General features: G+C 36.6%; 1 long non-coding RNA gene across 1 annotated transcript in view; it reads right to left on the bottom strand.

Moving 5' to 3' along the window:
* Nucleotides 1-182, bottom strand: part of LOC125164641 (uncharacterized) — a 44,468-nt gene extending 44,286 nt beyond the window's left edge. Inside the window, exon 1 of the long non-coding RNA XR_007151841.1 lies at nt 123-182. This is a non-coding gene — a long non-coding RNA (uncharacterized LOC125164641). The remainder of the gene's footprint in view (nt 1-122) is intronic.
* Nucleotides 183-19,013: the final 18,831 nt, after the last annotated feature.

The following is a 19,013-nucleotide window of genomic DNA, read 5'->3' as shown; positions in this document are numbered from 1 at the left end:
GCAAATGCATGGAGGTAAGAGAGAAAATAGCATTCATATCCATGCCCTCCAAATATTTACTAAGTGAACAGAATATTCCAGGCCTGTCATTCTAGGAATTCAAAAATGGGTAAGATACATACCACACTGTCAGGTTGCTCCTAATCCCACCAAACAGAAATTGGCCATGAATATAGGACATACCTAGAAAAATAGATATTATAATGGAAAGTGATCATCATATTATCAGATTAGGAGTTCAGATTAATTCTAAAGAAGAGAGAATCAGTAAAGATTTTACCACAGAAAATTGCTATAAAAATATATCTATAGAAAATATAGCTCATAACATTTGATTTCTTACATGTGCCAAACCCTAAGAGCTTGATGTACAAAAACCATAACACTATAGGAAAATAATATTGACACTCTAGGGATAGGAAAACTGAGGGACATAGAGGTTAATCAAATACCCAAGGGCAGATAGTGGCTAAATAAAGAGCAGGCATTCAAACCTAAGTAGTCTAGCCCATGCTCTTCACTTCTGCCAAAAATGTCTAGGAACTATGGAATGAAGAAATAAGGAATCTATAGCGATGGGCCAGTCAGCTTTGTGTTCTACGTATCCTACAGTCTTATAAGGAAAAGTTTCATTCAACTAGGACTGTGCAAACTCCACATTAATGTAATTCATAGTGTCTTTATTATCAGCAATAGTTTAGAGCACACATCTTTTTAACCACAAGTTTTTCTATATATTTATTATACTACGAAAGCAACAGGAGATAAAGGAGGAGGAGGAGGAGGAGACTTGAGGGGTGCAGAACTAGAGAGAGAGAAGAAAAAAGGAGGAGGAGGAGCCATAAAGGCATAATCATAAGAGAAACCCATATTTAGACCAGAAGGAAGAAAAGCAAGGACAGTCGACAGAAAAGGAGAAATCAGAGGTGAGAGAACTAAAAAAATTTCTCATAAAAGCCAAGAGTAGAAAAATATTTAAACACTTTTTTTATTATTATTTTAGAGAGAGAGAGAGCACATGCACACACTCATGAGAGAGAGAGAGAGAGAGAGAGAGAGAGGTGGGAGAGGGCCAGAGAGAGAGAATTCTAAGCAGGCTCGATGCCGTAGAGTCCAATGCAGGGCTTGATCCCATGACCCTGGGGTCATGACCCAAGCCAAAATCAAGAGTCCAATGCTCAACCAAGTGAGCCACTCAGGAACCCCTAAATGCTTCTTAAAAGGCAGGGAAGGAGAAAAAAAGAGAAGTATAGGGAGTACATGAACAACAAATTGCTTAGAAATGAATCTCAATGTTGTGCAAATTATAAAAAGAGGTAAAAACTGAGTAAGCAATAAAAGAGGCTTTGCACTAAAAATACCAAAAGAGGAATGTCTGGTTGGTTCAGTCGGTTAAGCGTCCAACTTTAACTCAGGTCATGACCTCATGGTTCATGGTTCCAGCCCCATAGTGGGCTCTCTGCTGTCAGTGCAGAGCCCACTTTGATCTCCTGTCCACCTCTCTCTCTACCCCTTCCCCACTGGTTCTCTCTCTCTCAAATTAAATAAATAATTAAAAAAAAAAAAAGATGACCATAAGCTTTCTATTGTTTTCAGCATACAGATCGTTTACATCTTTGGTTAGGTTTATTCCTAGGTATTTTATGATTCTTGGTGCAATTGTGAATGGGATCAGTTTCTTTGTCTTTTAGTTGCTTCATTATTAGTGCATAAGAATGCAGCTGATTTCTGTATATTAATTTTGTACCCTGCAACCTTGCTGAATTCATGTATCAATTCTAGCAGACTTTTGGTGGAGTCTATCAGGTTTCCTATGTAGAGTATCATGTCATCTGCAAAAAGTGAAAGCTTGACTTCATCTTTGCCAATTTCGATCCCTTTGATTTCCTTTTGTTGTCTGATTGCTGGTGCTAGAACTTCCAACACTATGTTAAACAACAGCAGTGAGAGTAGACATACCTGTCGTGTTCTTGATCTCATGGAGAAAGCTCTCAGTTTTTCCCCATTGAGGATGATATTAGCTATGGGCTTTTCATAAATGGCTTTTAGATGTTTAAGTATGTTCCTTCTATCCCGACTTTCTCAAAGGTTTTCATTAAGAAAAGATGCTGAATTTTGTCAAGTGCTTTTTCTGCACTGATTGACAGGATCATATGGTTCTTACCTTTTCTTTTATTAATGTGATTATCACATTGATTGATTTGCCAATATTGAGCCAGCCCTGCAGCCCAGGAATGAATCCCACTTGATCATGGTGAATAATTCTTTTTATATGCTGTTGAATTTGATTTGCTAGTATCTTGTTGAGAATTTATGCATCCATATTCATCAGGGATATTGGTCTGTACTTCTCTTTTTTTGCTGTGTCTCTGTCTGGTTTGGGAATCGAAGTAATGCTGGCTTCATAGAATGAGTCTAGAAGATGTAAAAGATCTGTATGCTGCAAACTATAGAAAGCTAATGAAGGAAATTGAACAAGATACAAAGAAATGGAAAAACATTCCATGTTCATGAATTGGAAGAATATTGTTAAAATGTCAATACTACCCAAAGCAATCTACACATTCAATGCAATCCCAATCAAAAGTGCACCAGCATTCCTCTTGAAGCTAGAACAAGCAATCCTAACATTTGTATGGAACCACAAAAGACCCTGAATAGCCAAAGTAATGTTGAAGAAGAAGACAAAAGCAGGAGGCATCACAATCCCAGACTTGAGTTTCTACTACAAAGCTGTCATCATCAAGACAGCATGGTATTGGCACAAAAACAGACACATAGACCAATGGAATAGAATACAGACTCCAGAACTGGACCCACAAATGTATGGATAACTAATCTTTGACAAAGCAGGAAAGAATATCCAATGGAAAAAAGACAGTCTCTTTAACAAATGGTGCTGGGAGAACTGGACAGCAACATGCAGAAGAATCAAACTAGGCAACCTTCTTACATCATTCACAAAAATAAACTCAAAATGGATGAAGGACCTGAATGTAAGACAGGAAACCATCAAAACCCTAGAGGAGAAAGCAGGAAAAAAACCTCTCTGACCGCAGCCGCAGCAATTTCTTATTCAACACATCTCCAAAGGCAAGGGAATTAAAAGCAAAAATGAACTATCTGGACCTCATGAAGATAAAAAGCTTCTGCACTGCAAAGGAAACAATCAACAAAACTAAAAGGCAACTGACGGAGTGGGAAAAGATATTTGCAAATGACCTATCAGATAAAGGGCTAGTATCCAAAATCTATAAAGAGCTCACCAAACTCCACACCCGAAAAACAAATAATCCAGTGAAAAAAATGGGCAGAAGACGTGAATAGACACTTCTCTAAAGAAGACATCCAGATGGCCAACAGGCACATGAAAAGATGCTCAAGGTCACTCCTCATCAAGGAAATACAAATCAAAACCACACTGAGATATGACCTCACACCAGTCAGAGTAGCTAAAATGAACAAATCAGGAGACTAGAGATGCTGGAGAAGGATGTGGAGAAATGGGAATCCTCTTGCACTCTTGGTGGGATTGCAAAATGGTGCAGCTGCTCTGGAAAACAGTGTGGAGGTTCCTCAAAAAATTAAAAATATATCCACCCTGTGACCCAGGAATAACACTGCTAGGAATTTACCCAACGGATACAGGAGTGCTGATGCATAGGGGCACTTGTACCCCAATGTTTATAGCAGCACTTTCAACAATAACCAAATTATGGAAAGAGACTAAATGTCCATCAACTGATGAATGGATAAAGAAGTTTTGGTTTATATATACAATGGAATACTACTTGGCAATGAGAAAGAATGAAATATGGCCTTTTGTAGCAATGGTGATGGAACTGGAGAGTGTTATGCTAAGTGAAATAAGTCATATGGAGAAGGACAGATACCATATGTTTTCACTCTTATGTGGATCCTGAGAAACTTAACAGAAGACCATGGGGGAGGGGAAGGGGAAAAAAATAGTTACAGAGATGGAAGGAGGCAAAGCATGAGAGACTCTTAAAAACTGAGAATAAACTGAGGGTTGATGGGGGGTGGGAGGGAGGGGAAAGTGGGTGATGGGCATTGAGGAGGGCACCTGTTGGGATGAGCACTGGGTGTTGAATGGAAACCAATTTGACAATAAATTTCATATTAAAAAAAAAAAAGACGACCAAAAGAGATAAGCTGATGGCTTGAAAAAGTAATCCAGTCAAGAGCATAATTTTGTATTAGGAAAGATGAATTAGGAATTGTGTCCAGTTGAAAATGAGAAATTTAATGTTTAATTTTAAAAGGTGATAATCAATAAAATTGCATCTCAGAGAAAGCAGAAGGAATTAGGCTTTCTAGGAAGAAACCTGATTTTTTTTAAGTGTGTATTTAAATTCTAGTTAGTTAACATACAGTATAAATTTGATTTCAGGAGTAGAATTTAGTGATTCATAACTTGTATATAACACCTAGTGCTCATCACATTTAGCCATCCCCCACCACCTCCCCTACAGCAGCCCTGTTTGTTCTCTACAGTTAAGAGGTTCTTATGGTTTGTTTCCCCCTATTTTTTTTCCTCCCTTCCCTTATGTTCATCTGTTAGGTTCTTAAATTCCACATATGAGTAAAAGTATATGGTAGATGTCTTTCTCTGACTGGCTTATTTTGCTTAGCATAATACACTCTAGCTCCATCTATATCATTGTAAATGGCAAGGTTTCATTCTTTTTGATGGCTGAGTAATATTCCATTTGATATATTTATATATATAAGTTTTCCATTTTATATATACACACACATACCACATCTTCTGTATCCATTCATTAATTAATGGATAACAGGAAATCAAATTCAACAGTACATTAAAAGAATTATTCACCACGATCAAGTGGGATTTATTCCTGGGCTGCAAGGGTGGTTCAATATTCACAAATCAAACAGTGTAATACATTATATTGATAAAAGGAAGGTTAAGAACCATATGATCCTCTCAATAGATGCAGAAAAAGCATTTGACAGAATACAGTATCCTTACTTGATAAAAACCCTCAACAAAGTAGGGATAGAAGGAACATACCTCAACATCATAAAGGCCATCCACAAAAGACCCACAACTAATATCATCCTCAATGGGTAAACTGCTTCTTTACAAGAGATAAATGGACTCTCTCGAGTGGAAGCTAGTGATTTTTCCTCAACTTTCAACCACATGGAAATGAGGCAGATATATCATTCTCTTAGCTGCAACCTCCCTACTGTGGTAGATGGTGCTAGTAGTGTTCCTAATAATTTACTTCCACCCCTTATAAAAACAGGGTTTCACATTTTCACTCATTGCCATGAGGCTTGCAGGGCATCTCTCCTTCTCTGCGTAATATACCTCCCTATCTCATTGTCAGGCTTGGCCCTATGACCTGCTTTGGCTGCTGAAATGCGAACTCAAGTCACAGTAGGCAAATTAACAACAGGAATCCCATCACATCTGCTCTTTTTCTGTTTTCCTTTATACTCAAGAGCTGCATGTCCTAAATAGAAACTTTCTTCAACCTGGTCCTGGAATGGGAAGATACGGACAGTGGAGTTGCAAAAGCATTCTGCCAACAGTTGCCAACACTTGACATGAAAGAAATATTTATTTTTGTTAGACATTAGGATTTTGGTGGTGGTGGTTGTTGCTTCAATAAATACGCCAACTAGCACAGAGACCATTACTCTTCATTCTTCTAAAAAATTTTTCCCAATTAAATGAAACCTGTGCCATTTAGCCACTCCTCCTTCTTCACTTCTTTATTACTGCTATCAATTAAGCTCTTAGCCACCGCTCTCACTCTCTGAAGAAATTTGGACCGACCCCATTGCCACTACAGTTCTGGGAAATGTCACAGTTCACACTGACCATCCATTAAAATCCAGATTGCTCCATTCTTTGATCACTTCTTTTTTTTTAATCTCCTCATCTTTAATGATCCTCACTTCCCTTCAGTTGTACAAGTAACCTGGACCTTCCTATCATCACATTGATACATCACCTATAAAGTCATATATCAAGACATACCTGATCAAAATATCTTTGATCAAAACTTCCCATCTCCCAGATATTGTACTCAATTATTCTCACTATATCAACTCTTTAAACTTTTTAAACTCTCCAGTTCCTGGACAGTTGCCATCTTCTCAGAGTCCCCTCTTCAACTTTCTTTCATATCCAGCTGAGATTTTTATAGTCCATCAATCTAAACACTAGCTTGCAAATATCTTCAACTTTATTTTTATTTTTTTCTAATTGCTCACAAATCGGATATAATCCCAGTATTTGATTAATAGAAATAATTACTTCCTCTGCATGTATACAAAATCTACCCAGTGAGGCTCTGGAAAAATGCAAAACTTTAGACAGAAAGAACACTAAAATTTGAGGCCTCCAAACTCAAAGGGCCCCTCAAGTCTGCCTTGAAATCCTACAGTTTCCCCAGTTTTCCTCTCTAGTTCTCCATTTGGTCTACTGCAAATATTCTCCATGTAACAGATCTATAAACTCAAACCCATCTCACTTGCAGTTGAAATATTCCTGACAATACCTACTCATTTTCTTCGTGGCGGAAGCTCCATCTGTTGTTACCTTTTCAGGGTTCCCTACAAGCCCTGTTTTTGTTATTTACCCATACTACTATTAAATCCTCCAGCCTGGGTTCAGTGTTAACTACATAAATCCCATTCTCCTTTTCGTTGACTTGGCTCACATGCCTCTACTGTCCTGAAATAGCCTTCCAGGTATCTGCATATGTCTTAGTCAAGTTTAACCCTCTTGTCTGAATTACCAACTTCCTTCTATAATTTTATCTAATTCATAGGCATTAGCCTTGATACTGTTCTCTACTTCACCTCCCGATACCCATATTCCATAAAAAGACCTGTTGAATACACCCCTTCAAAATCTCTTGACTCTGTCCATTTCTCTGTAGTCCTATTGCCACATCCCTAGGCCATCTGGATAACCGTAACAGCTTTCTAGTAGGCCTTTCTTCCACCAGTTTCACATCTCACTATCCACTCTCAATATAGCTCTAATACTTAGCGTAAGCAAAATCAAAAATACCTGTTAAAGAACTAAACCTGAATATGTCAATTAAGTGGTGAAATCAGGAGTTATTCTTCATCTAGAATAGTGGTTGTCTATTGGGAGTGATTTTGCCCCTGAGAGGACACTTGGCAATGTCTAGAACATTTTTAGCCGTTATAACTGGGAGAATACTACTGGCATCTACTGGGTAGAATCCAGGGATTCACAAGACAGTCCTCCACAACAAAGAATTACCTGGCCCAAAATATCAAGTGTCTAGATTGAGAAACCCTATTGTGGACTAACCCCAATTTTAGATTCTTTAAAATTAAAAACTGAGGCAGAAAGTTGGGGACATAAGTATGTTTCTTGAATTAACAGCCCCAATTTTTCACAACTCCCTTTATAGAAGCCCAACAGTTGTATGCTCTTGCACTGTCTTCAGTCTTCACCATTAGCATATTTTGGACATTGGAACAACATTGTATCACCCAAACTTGAGAAAGGCAGAGATCTGAAAAAAAAACATTTACACATTTCTGTTTTTCTTCTGAATTTCTCACTTCACTATGAGAACATGCCCAGACCACTAGAGGGATAGGAGAGACATGTGGAAAACAGCTGAGCTGCGCTAGCCAGAGCCATCCTAGACCCACCAGCCCCCACCCAACTCACCAGCTGGTGAGACACATAAGCAAGCCCAGACAAGATCAATAACGCCCAGCCAGACCAAGAAAACTACTAAATAAACATGTAGACTTTTAAGAAATACTAAACAGTTGCTGTGCTAAGCGTTCAAGTTTCTGCAGTGGTTTCTTACACAGAAAAAGTTAACTGATACACCAAAAGACCTAAAAGTCAATCTATATCTCAGAGTTCCATTTTCCCCTAATCAGGGCCCTGAGCTGTATATTACAGATCTGTCTCGGTTGAGAGTTCAACCTTCTCTGGACCTCTGCTGTTCTAATAATTGAGTCTTGAGTGTGCCCCTCAAATTTTTTCTGCCTTTTTAACTGCAGGAGATTGGAGTTTCTTCATTTTTTTGAGAGAGAGGGTGAGAGCCTGCAAGTGCACATGCTAGTGAGTGGGGGAGGGGCAAATAGAGCCGGAGAATCCCCTTGTCAGCACCGAGCCCACAGCCTGATGCAGGGCTCAACAAGACACCATTTTCCCCCAAAATATGAAATTGTTATGTAAGGCATTTGCACTAGCTTTTAGGCTATGACATATGTAACTTTCATCATGTTTTAATATATTTTATTTTTAGAGTCCTTAATCATTTTGTAAACAACAAATTCTTACAAGTAGACTATATAAATAATCTTTTTAGGAATAAATTTTATGAAAACAAAACAAACAAAAAAGAAATAAATCTTATTAAATAAGCCTGATATGGCCTTAGTACTAACTCTGCCCCTCTTTGAGGCTCTTTCTGTATTCAAAAACCAGAATGTTAATTTTTTCTTGACTAGGTCTTAAACTTATTTGGCACATTAAATGAGAAAGTAAATAGAACACAATCTAGTAACTAACAAACGTATTACAGGTTAAAATTTTTTAAGTATTGGAGCTAGTTTACAGAGAAAACTTGTATGCAACCATATTTTTAAAAAGTAAAATATGAAAAAGGAAATATATTTTGAAAATTAAGATGAAGCCAGGAATATTCCCCAAGAGAGATCTTGTAAGGGGAACTAAATTCATCTGGTTACATGACTGGGAGTTATCAATCCAGCAAAATTCAAATTAAACAGCAATTGTATACTTATTTACATTCAATGCTGGAGATATTCTGGTTAAACTGTAAAGATCACTTTTTACTATAGAATAATATGCTTCCTGCTTGAAAATAAATGAGAAATTTTCTCAAGACACTGAGTAGGAAGGAAAAGTACTTCTCAAGCAATTACTGTGTTTTATTTTAGGGACATTGTGAATTTTTTAGCTGATTGAATTTTTCTTTGAACTTTGGCTAATGAAAGCTCGGGGAAAAGTCTGTAATAAACTTCCAGAACTTTCTGGTCTGGGTCTGATGCAGTATCTATGCTGTACAATTCAGTTACAGCTTTTCTTCAATCTGCAAAGTCTGTTATTAATGCCACACAACAAATTCTAACCAATCCTCCACAACAAATATTTCCACAAAAAAATTTTTAAGCAATCTGTAATTTCAAAAGCATGATACATATTTAAAGTGTTATTAATCCAGAAGCCAAATCATCTACTTCTAAATAATCTTTAAAAAACATGTTCATATGCTTTCCAAGGCGTTCAAAGAAAGAGTTATTACTAGAGCTGCAAAACAGGACAGTGGACTTAAATATATTGCTGTATGACAGTTTAATTCTGCTAAATCTAATTATATCAGGAAAATATTTTCTGCCTGTCACATAAGGCTCTGCATTAACAATAGTGTGACTCCACTGTCACCTTGAACTTCCTATGGCCAGAAACTTTAGCTTTTTTTGGTACTATTCTAGAAAGTTTTCATTCCGAATATTTTAAAGCCATGAATTAATTGAAGATTAACTGGAGTGACCATTTCTATTTCTTAACAGACATGTGCTTCTGTTGGCTTGTGTTGCTCTAATTTTTTGCTGATGGCAACCCATTGGGAAATTGTTTTTCAGTTTTGCCAATGTTCATACTATGTCCTCCAGAGCCAATGATCCATTACAGTGGAGTTCACACCTGGAGTCAAAACATTTGGCTGATAAATATGTTGGCATCAAAACAAGAAAGAAGAGATACTCATCTTTTGACAAACTGAATCATTCTCAGACAAAAAAGTGGTTTATTGAACTTTCCATGTTAATTTAAAGATAGAATCATCTTCACTATTTGCGCATATAATTGTTCAGTAACTAATCAGGGCCTAAGATTAGCAAACCAGTAATACACTTTATTGCACATAATTATGTCACTAAAATTTTTAAGACAATGAAATGCAACAAAGCAAATGAAATTAAGTACAGTATTTTAAAACTAAGATCAGCTCTCAAAGTAGGCCTTCTTTGTTTCTATACCACCTATGACTCCCAAAATATTTTTTTAATTTTTTTAACGTTTATTTATTATTGAGAGACAGAGAGACACAGAGCATGAGCAGGGGCGGGATAGAGAGAGGAGACACAGAATCCGAAGCAGGCTCCAGGCTCTGAGCTGTCAACACAGAGCCCAAAGGGGGCTCAAACTCACAAACTGCAAGATCATGACCTGAGCCAAAGTCGGTCACCTAACTAACTGAGCCACCCAGGCTCAGTGTGTTTAAAGACTTTTAAAACTCTAAACCTTTAAATATCCTGTGACTTTAACAACTAGCATTATGTCTGACACCCAGTGGGTATTCAAAAGTGTTGAATAAGTAGGTGAACAAAGGTGAATAACTAAATTCCATGACACAAAAATTAGAAATATTCACATTTTACAAATAAAGGAATTGAGGCACAATGAGGTAAAATAACTAGTCCAATATTATCCAGCAAATAAATGTTGGTAGTGTGCTTTGAAGTAAAATAACCTGACTATAAATGCACTTGATTAATCTCTGCAGCATACTATAACATATGATGTTGGTTAAGTTTATGAGGGTTATTGAGATTTGGGAGGCAATGTGGAATATTGGTTAACCCATTATTTAGGCTTTGAAGTGAGCAGACATAGGTTCATTATTATCCATTGTAAAACAAAGATGATAATAGTACTCAGTGATCCTGCCACATCCTATATGGTAAAGGCTTAATAAATAATAGCTATTACATTATTATACAACAATCTGTAAGAACCAGAGATTACATTATTATTTCTCAAAGCCTGGGTATATCAAAAATATAAAGCTGTGGCTTTCCCATAGATATCCATCTCAAAGTAAAACTCTCTCTGTATAATTTTCCACATAATCAAAAACTTCATGGCATCATATTTTTGTTTAATTTCTCAAGTTAGTAATAGCAAGTACCAATGTGACTTTTTTAAAGACAATCTCAGACTACTGTTTTAGTTCTTCATTAGAAAAAGGAAATGCCCTAAAAAATTTCCACTTAAGGATCTTTTATATAAATATATTGACATAATTACAGACACAGAAAATTAAAATAAAGATTGAAAAACTGCATGAATCTTGACTATTTTCCTTCCACCACTAGATTTTTTTCTTGCTATTTTCCAATCTCAGATCAAATCTTAATCCAAGAATTCATTTTTCTCATCTTTAAAAAACATTTACTAAATTAAGCCATTGTTGTATAAATTGGAAAAAGAATATATAGGACCAGATAGGTACAAATGTCCAAGTATAAAACAGTAATACAATTTCATTATTTCAACTGAAAGAAGAATAGAAATGTGAAACCAACAAGATATAGCACAGTGGTCAAAACAGTCAAGCAATATATTTGATATACCCTGTCCATAACTGGCCAGAGTACTTGTATGTGATATTTGGTAACATCTATTTAATAATGACTTATAATTCTAATTCTGTTTTTTTTTCCTCCAAAATGTGTCTAGACTGTGTTAGAGTTCAATTTTAAAATTATGGTTTTTTTTTATTTCTCACATAATGTAGTTAGCTCTTAAATAAAATAGGAAATATGGTGATAGTAACATGTAACAAAAGATGACCCATTAAAATTATTTGAAATAGAACAGCTACACTTGTTCTTTAAAATAAAGAGACAATAGGTAATAGTGCACCACAAACCTCAAGTTATTTTATTAGACAAAAAGACATTGTGACTCATTGTATGACATGTTTCCTCAGGAAACACCAATTATTGAATGGGTCAAAGCACCTCAGAAATGAAAAAAAAACATGCAGAAAAAGATTGCAAAATTGTCAACAACGACTTTCCTATCTTCTGTTTAAAGAACATCAGCCCACAAGTTATTTTATCTTCTATCTAGCCTTTCCTTTATCATCACTAGAAATCTACTGCAATATATATAAGAGCTGAGATTTCTTGTTCTTTCTCACCTTCATTTGTCACCTAATTGGCAGGAATAATTTTGACCAGCAGATTAATCAGCCCTACTAAGAAGGATCCTCATACAACGGTAGGTACGTGGAAATACGAATTGAAGAACTCTTACTTTGAATACCAAATTTTTCTCAGACTTTCAAAGGTATCATTTTGATGGGATTCTTATAGAACATTGATTTTCACCAAAGGGATAATATATACTTATATGAAATCTGATAAGCTATAAAATGCATTGAATTTTGAGAAATTCTATATGTCACAATAAAGCATTCATGCTAGGCACGTGGGACAAGTCCATCCATTTACACAATCAACTTTTTCCCATAATGTACCTTAACACTTTTGTGCTTCATAATGACCAGAATACTATCAGATATAACTCTGAGAGAACTGTTCTACAGTATATTTTTATTATTGGTTTTGCCTTTGCTTTTTTTAAACTTTTTATTAAAATGTGTCATAGAAAAAAGGATGCTTAAAGAAATAACCATATGTACCTCTAATTAAATATTCACTGAAATTTTGTCCCTTGGATTCTTTTAAGACTAAGACTGTTCAGCTAACACATTTAATTGATGGTCAGAATTGACTGTCAGAAAAACCAGTCTGCACAAAGGTGCATAAAGTTACTTTCCCAGAACTCAGGCTATCATGTCCTTGCAATATATTCTAAATTTAGAACCTATTGACAGTAAAATACCTGGACACCTCTCTTTTTTCTACCCTGGTCTTTGTATATGAATTTTTGGAATTAGTTAGAGGTTGCTCATGATAGGGCAAAATAACTTAGTAGAATATTGTTAAAAATATTATGTGACAATTTTTCTTTAAACTATGTCTACCAGGGTGATTCTTTTCCTTTCCTTTTTCTAGGTGTTCCAAGAAATTTAATTTAAAACATATGATCTAGAGAAAACATCAATAGCTCAAATACAAGTCTGCAGAAATCTATAAAGTAAATGTAACCATTATTTAACAATACCAAGATGTTCAAATCCAAATAAGTACCATTTCAAAGTAGTTATTTCTGAAAGCAAAAACCTTATGTCATAAAGGCTTCCAATAAGTAAAACACTTTTAAGAATAACTCTTTGCCATTACTTCCAGTGTCCATTTACAAGTCAAAAGCAAAAACTAATTCCACCGTTTTATAGTTCAATGTTATAAAACCTACCAATATTGCTCCAAAATAACATTTAGGCAAATTTCTTAAAATACTACCATACTATCCTGTACTACATCATAAACAAAGAGTTGGAATACATTCCAAAGAGTACTTTTTTACAGCAATGCTGATCAGCCATTCATTGTGCTTATTTTCAGAGGTAATCATAAAGATGAAACCACTGTGCCTGATCACAGGCCTTCTGGCCCTTGCAGCATGTTTCTTGGTAAGTCTGCTTAATCACATCTTCATATTTCTCTCACAATTATCACTTCGGATTTCTTTTCACATTAATAATGTTACCCTTCCTTATATGTTAGTAGCTATCAATGATTGATGAAACACTGTTCTAAGGCTTTAATTTAAATTTAAAATCTAGTTTAATTTAGGGAATCCGCGTGGTTCAGTCAATTAAGTGACCAACTCTTGATTTCAGCTTAGGTCATGATCTTGTGGTTTGTTAGGTTGAGCCCCGCGTCAGGCTCTGCTCTGACAGTGTGAAATCTGCTTGGGATTCTTTCTCTCCTTCTCTCTCTGCTCCTGCCCTGTTCAGGCTCTTTCTCTTCTCTCTCAATTTCTCTCTCTCTCTCTCTCTCTCTCTCACTCTCTCTCTCTCTTTCAAAATAAGTAAATATTTTTAAAAACAATAAAATCTAATTTAAATAGCCACACATGGCTCAGGGCTACCATGTTGGATAATTTAGATCCATAATATCAGACTGCATTATACAGACATGTATAAATATGGGTTCCTGCATATATAAGCAATTTCACAAGTAGGTAAAGCAAATTTATTGCAGATTTTTGATCCTATATTCTTAAAGACATTATTTTAATATCTTTGAACATGTTATTGGAACTATTTCCTTATCTATAAAATGAGATACTTAGAGCAGTTTTTCTCAACATGGGGTTCATGTGTCATCTAAATCAAAGTTATTTGACTTATTTATTAAAAACAGAGTATTCCAGGCCTTATCCCAAAAGAATAAGAGTGTCTGAGAGTAGGACCTGGGAATATGCATTTTGCCATGGACTCAGGGGCTACAGACGTTTATATTAACACCTACCATGTATAAAGGACTGGGTGAAGCACCACAGAAGTTACTAAACATTCAAAGTTGCAAGAGATTTTTTTAAAAAGCCACAGGTTTTTATCTTTTTAAATATTAAAATGATAACTTCAAAACAGGGATAGATTAACTCCAGTTTGGGAAGAGATTAATTCCATAGTAATTTCTACCAAAGAACTGTAAAATCTAACATCAAATGGAAAAAAAAGAGTTTTGGGTTTTTTTTCAGAAAACTAGGACTTCTACAAAACAGACAACATAAACTTATTCTGAAACATGAAACAATGCTTCTTCCATCTACTCTCAGAAACTTGAACCAAAGGAGGCAATTAAATAGGTCATTCAGGTAGTCTGACCTTGACCATGTAAGTGCATTATAAATGAGACATAATTTTTGATAATCAATAAAACATACTGACATATTTAAAAGTTATATTATGCCTTACTGACCCTATCCTAAAGCTGACTTTTAATATTTTCATGTCCTCAGAATATAAGAGAAACACTCATCATTTTAAAGGATTAGGCTTTGATTATGTAACAATGATTTTTTTTTGCAAAATAAACTTGAGAGTTCCAATAATACAAGCAGTTTAGCATAAGTAGTTTACTTTTATTGTATAAAAATTCTTTAGTAAAATTTAACATTCATTCATTATTTTAAAAACTCTCTTAGCAAACAGGATTGAAGGAAATTTCCTTAATCAGATAGAGGTCTTCTACAAAAGGAAGGAGCCGTCTTCGGCACTCAGCACTGGTCTCAGTCTGTTCTTTACTAATCTAACAGACCTGCTGAACCTTCTCCTTTCCCACTTCTACAAGGGGGAAGAAAGAGAGCCACACAGGTCATCAAGATGTCTCTCTCCTCACTCCCATAGCATAAGCAGTTTAAATAGAAATAGGCCTTTCATCAACTTAATTGCATGAGATTCATCATGGTTAATAATTACCGAAATACAGAAACGCAGAGTAGAATATCCTTTTCATATAGCAGGGTAAGTAGTAATATTGGGTCTTCATTCTGTTATAGGTGATTTTCCCAATGCTTTACAGACATTATCCCACTTAATCCTCAAAGCAAATCTGACAAAGGGACTACTCTTAATCCCATTAAAATATAGATAAATTTAGATTCAAAGTATCCATGTCTTAGCTGGATTGTTCTTAAAGTAATACAAGAAATTAACTCCAAATACATAGCTTTGTTGTAAAGGAAAGAGGTGAAAAGACAGTGATAGCAATAAGGGAATTCATGGTTGAAAGTAGACTCTTTAAAAAGGTAAACTGAACATAAATGAAAGTTGTTTCCTAAGGAAAAGAAGTCAGTTAAAAGACACATATTAAAGTGCAGGGGGAAGAAAGCGGAAAATTGACAGAGCTCTGAGAAAATACTTGTAAAGGAAAAGGAAATATGTAGATTTTAATAACTTTGTGGTTGTGTGGCCAGTATATTGGTGAAGTTCATTTCTAATTTCTTGCATTATTTTGGAGTAGAAGGAAAATCATCCTGGTGGGGTGACCGAGGGTCAGAAAGAAGTAGAGAACTTCAATAAAATTGGCATAAACTTAGAAAATTATATGCCTCTGGGGAATAAGGTTCAGTTAACCTGAGATGCTTGAAAAGGTCACAGGGCAGTGCTAAGGCACTATAAATGGGTGATGGCTCAGTACCTCTGACATCTGCTGCCACTGCTCAAAACCCTGTAATTGGGAATCAGGGAGACAGATGATTCAGAAGACAAAATAATCATAAAGTTTAGAATTTGCAAGAGCAAAATGCCACACGAACAAATACATGGAGGACCTAAGAACAGAACGAGGGAAATGCAGACACCTGTGTCTGACATAAGTCCTCAGCAAAACAGGACTTATGCATTCTTACGCTACAGAACAGGCATATTTGCACTCCATTCGGCATGCTCTCTCCCCATTTTTTGTTATTTTGACTTCCTTTCAAAGTCTGCCTTCTCAGTTCAATGATCCTTAATCTTTCCTAAACCAATCGCTCTAAATCTCTAATATATTTGTTTCCTACACTATTTTTCAACTACTTTTACTTCCAAAAACTGCAACCACTGTACTAGTGTTAACATAACAAATAGTATGTAACATTTATTGAGCACAGTATCTGGGCCAGCCTTCACCCGAAGCACTTTACAGGTAATATTTCACAACAAATCTGACTCAAATCTGAGGCATCTCACCCACTTCAAATCTCAGACAACCTCAAAGTTGTCTCAAACTTGAATTTGGCGTGGGAGGGGGGTTTCTGAAACATCCCACATTAAAAAAGGGAAAAATTCTGATCATAAATTGTAAAAGTGTTTCTAAACTTTACAAAGCTACAAAAATGAATTTAAAACTACCCATAATCTCAATACTCAGAAATAAACATGACTACCATTAAAAAAAAAAAAGGTAGGTGTTGGGTACTATTATGAACATCATTTTTCAGATGAGGAAAGAGAGTCTCAAAAAGGATTCCAACATTCACACAATCTCTAAGTAGCAGGGGCAGAATTCAAACCCTGGCATTACACTCGACGGACTATCATTCTGTTTCCATTTGGGCCATTTTGTACTGTCTTGTACTGTAACCACTTGGTCTGTAGACTTACAAAAGGCATGTCTGCATGCCCACAGCTCCTACTTTAGTGTACCGCACAAAATAAGTGGTCAATAACGTGTTTCACCAGTTATTAGTGTTCAAAGCCTGAAATAATCCCAAACGCTTGAATGAGATATAAAGAGACATTTTCCTCATTTGGAATTGATTCCAATCACAGGCTCTACCAAAAACATAGGATATGATTTTACTCACGATCTTTTTCCCCATCAAAACTACCTCAGCTTTCATTTAAGAGCCTAGGCATTCAGAGGGTGAAAGAGAACTCTTCCCTTTCTCTGAGACAAACTTTCAGACTGTGTAAGTTAGATGTGTATGTAAGAGTTTTCTATTGCTAAATAACAAATTACCACAAACTAGTATCTTTGGAAAAAAATGCATTTATTATCCCATAGTTCCTTTGGTCAGACTCTGGCATTGGCTTGGTTGAATTTTCTGCCCAGGGTCTCCCAGGACTGAAAAGGTATTGTCAGGACTGTATTCTTTCCTGGAGCTCAGGGACCTCTTTTCCAATTTGGGTGGCTGTGGGCAGAATTCAGTCCCTTGTTTATAGGACTGAGGTCCTTACTTTTTTGCAGGCTATGAGCCACAGGGCCCGCTACTACCATCTACTTCCATGTGGTCCTCTCCACAACACATTTTTTTTTTTGCTTCAAAGCCAATAGGAGAGCACCGCAGTTTCAAATATCTGAATTTGTCTGACCTGCAGAACCCATTTTAAAAGGACTCACCCGATAAGGTTATGCCAGTATATGCCAGCAGGGGGCAGGAATCTTGGAAGTCATCTAAGAGTTCTGCCTGCCACAGAGAGTATACATTCTTATGCTTAACCTAGAAATACCTAATTAAAAATTGTTCACTTCTGTTTTCCCACAGCCTGGTGAGAGTCACAGAGGTCCCCGGAGACGATATCCACCTAGGCCACTGCTTCCTCCTCCTCTACGGTTTCCTTTTGGTCCAGGACTTGCTCCACGCCTTCCTCCACCTTATGGCCCAGGGAGAATTCCACCACCCCCTCGTCAGTTTTTTGGCCCCGGGAGAATTCCACCACCCCCTCCTTTATTCCCCAATGGCCCAGGTTATCCATATCCAGCTTTCCAACAAAGACGTTATCTAATTCGATTTCCATTCATCCCTAGATTTTCTCTGATGTATCCTTTTGTCCTCACACCCCAAATACAAACCACTACAACAACAGGTTCTGCTACAACCACAACTGACCCCACTACCACCCAAACGGACTCCGCCACTCCCATGACAGCTTCTCCTCCCCAAGAGACAAAGACCACTTCTACTCCCCAAGAGACTACTATCGCTTCTACTCCCCAAGAGACAATGACAGCTTCTCCTCCCCAAGAGACAAAGACCACTTCTACTCCCCAAGAGACAACTGCTTCTACTCCCCAAGAGACTACTATTGCTTCTACTCCCCAAGAGACAACAACTGCTTCTCCTCCCCAAGAAACAACTACCACTTCTCCTCCCCAAGAGACAACGACTGCTTCTACTCCCCAAGAGACTACTATAGCTTCTACCCCCCAAGAGACAACGACAGCTTCTCCTCCCCAAGAGACAACGACTGCTTCTACACCCCAAGAGACAACAACAGTTTCTCCTCCCCAAGAGACAACAACCACATCTACTCCCCAAGAGACAACGACAGCTCCTCTTCCCCAAGAGACAACTACCACTTCTACTTCCCAAAAGACAAGTCTCAAGTCCTTTTTAGATAGACTCATTTCAATTTTGGGATGAGAATGAGATATTCCATAAGCTCTAACCTTTGGGAGGAATAATCTTAGAAAGAAACTATAAAACAACCCACATAAACATTATGACAACAAAGTGAAAATAAAGAGTTTAGCAACAATATGAAACCTCCAGTGTGGTCATGTGCACCCTGGGTCTGCCCCCCCTTTTCTGCCCAATGAAGATTAGTACTGCCAGAAGCCTGGCCTTGTAACATGAAGTTAAAGAGGTAATTAGGGGAAAATACAGTGAGATATCTGGACTTGTACTTAGAGTGACGGAGCTGTAAGATTAGGCAACAAGATGCTCTCTTGAGTACCACGACCCATCATACAACTACAAAACACAAAATAACATATTAGTAGATATTCAAATAATC

Source organism: Prionailurus viverrinus, chromosome B1 (genome assembly GCF_022837055.1).
Source record: "Prionailurus viverrinus isolate Anna chromosome B1, UM_Priviv_1.0, whole genome shotgun sequence".
NCBI lineage: Eukaryota > Metazoa > Chordata > Mammalia > Carnivora > Felidae > Prionailurus > Prionailurus viverrinus.
Note: the sequence above shows the minus strand (reverse complement) of the source record. Positions and strands in the feature narration are given on the sequence as shown.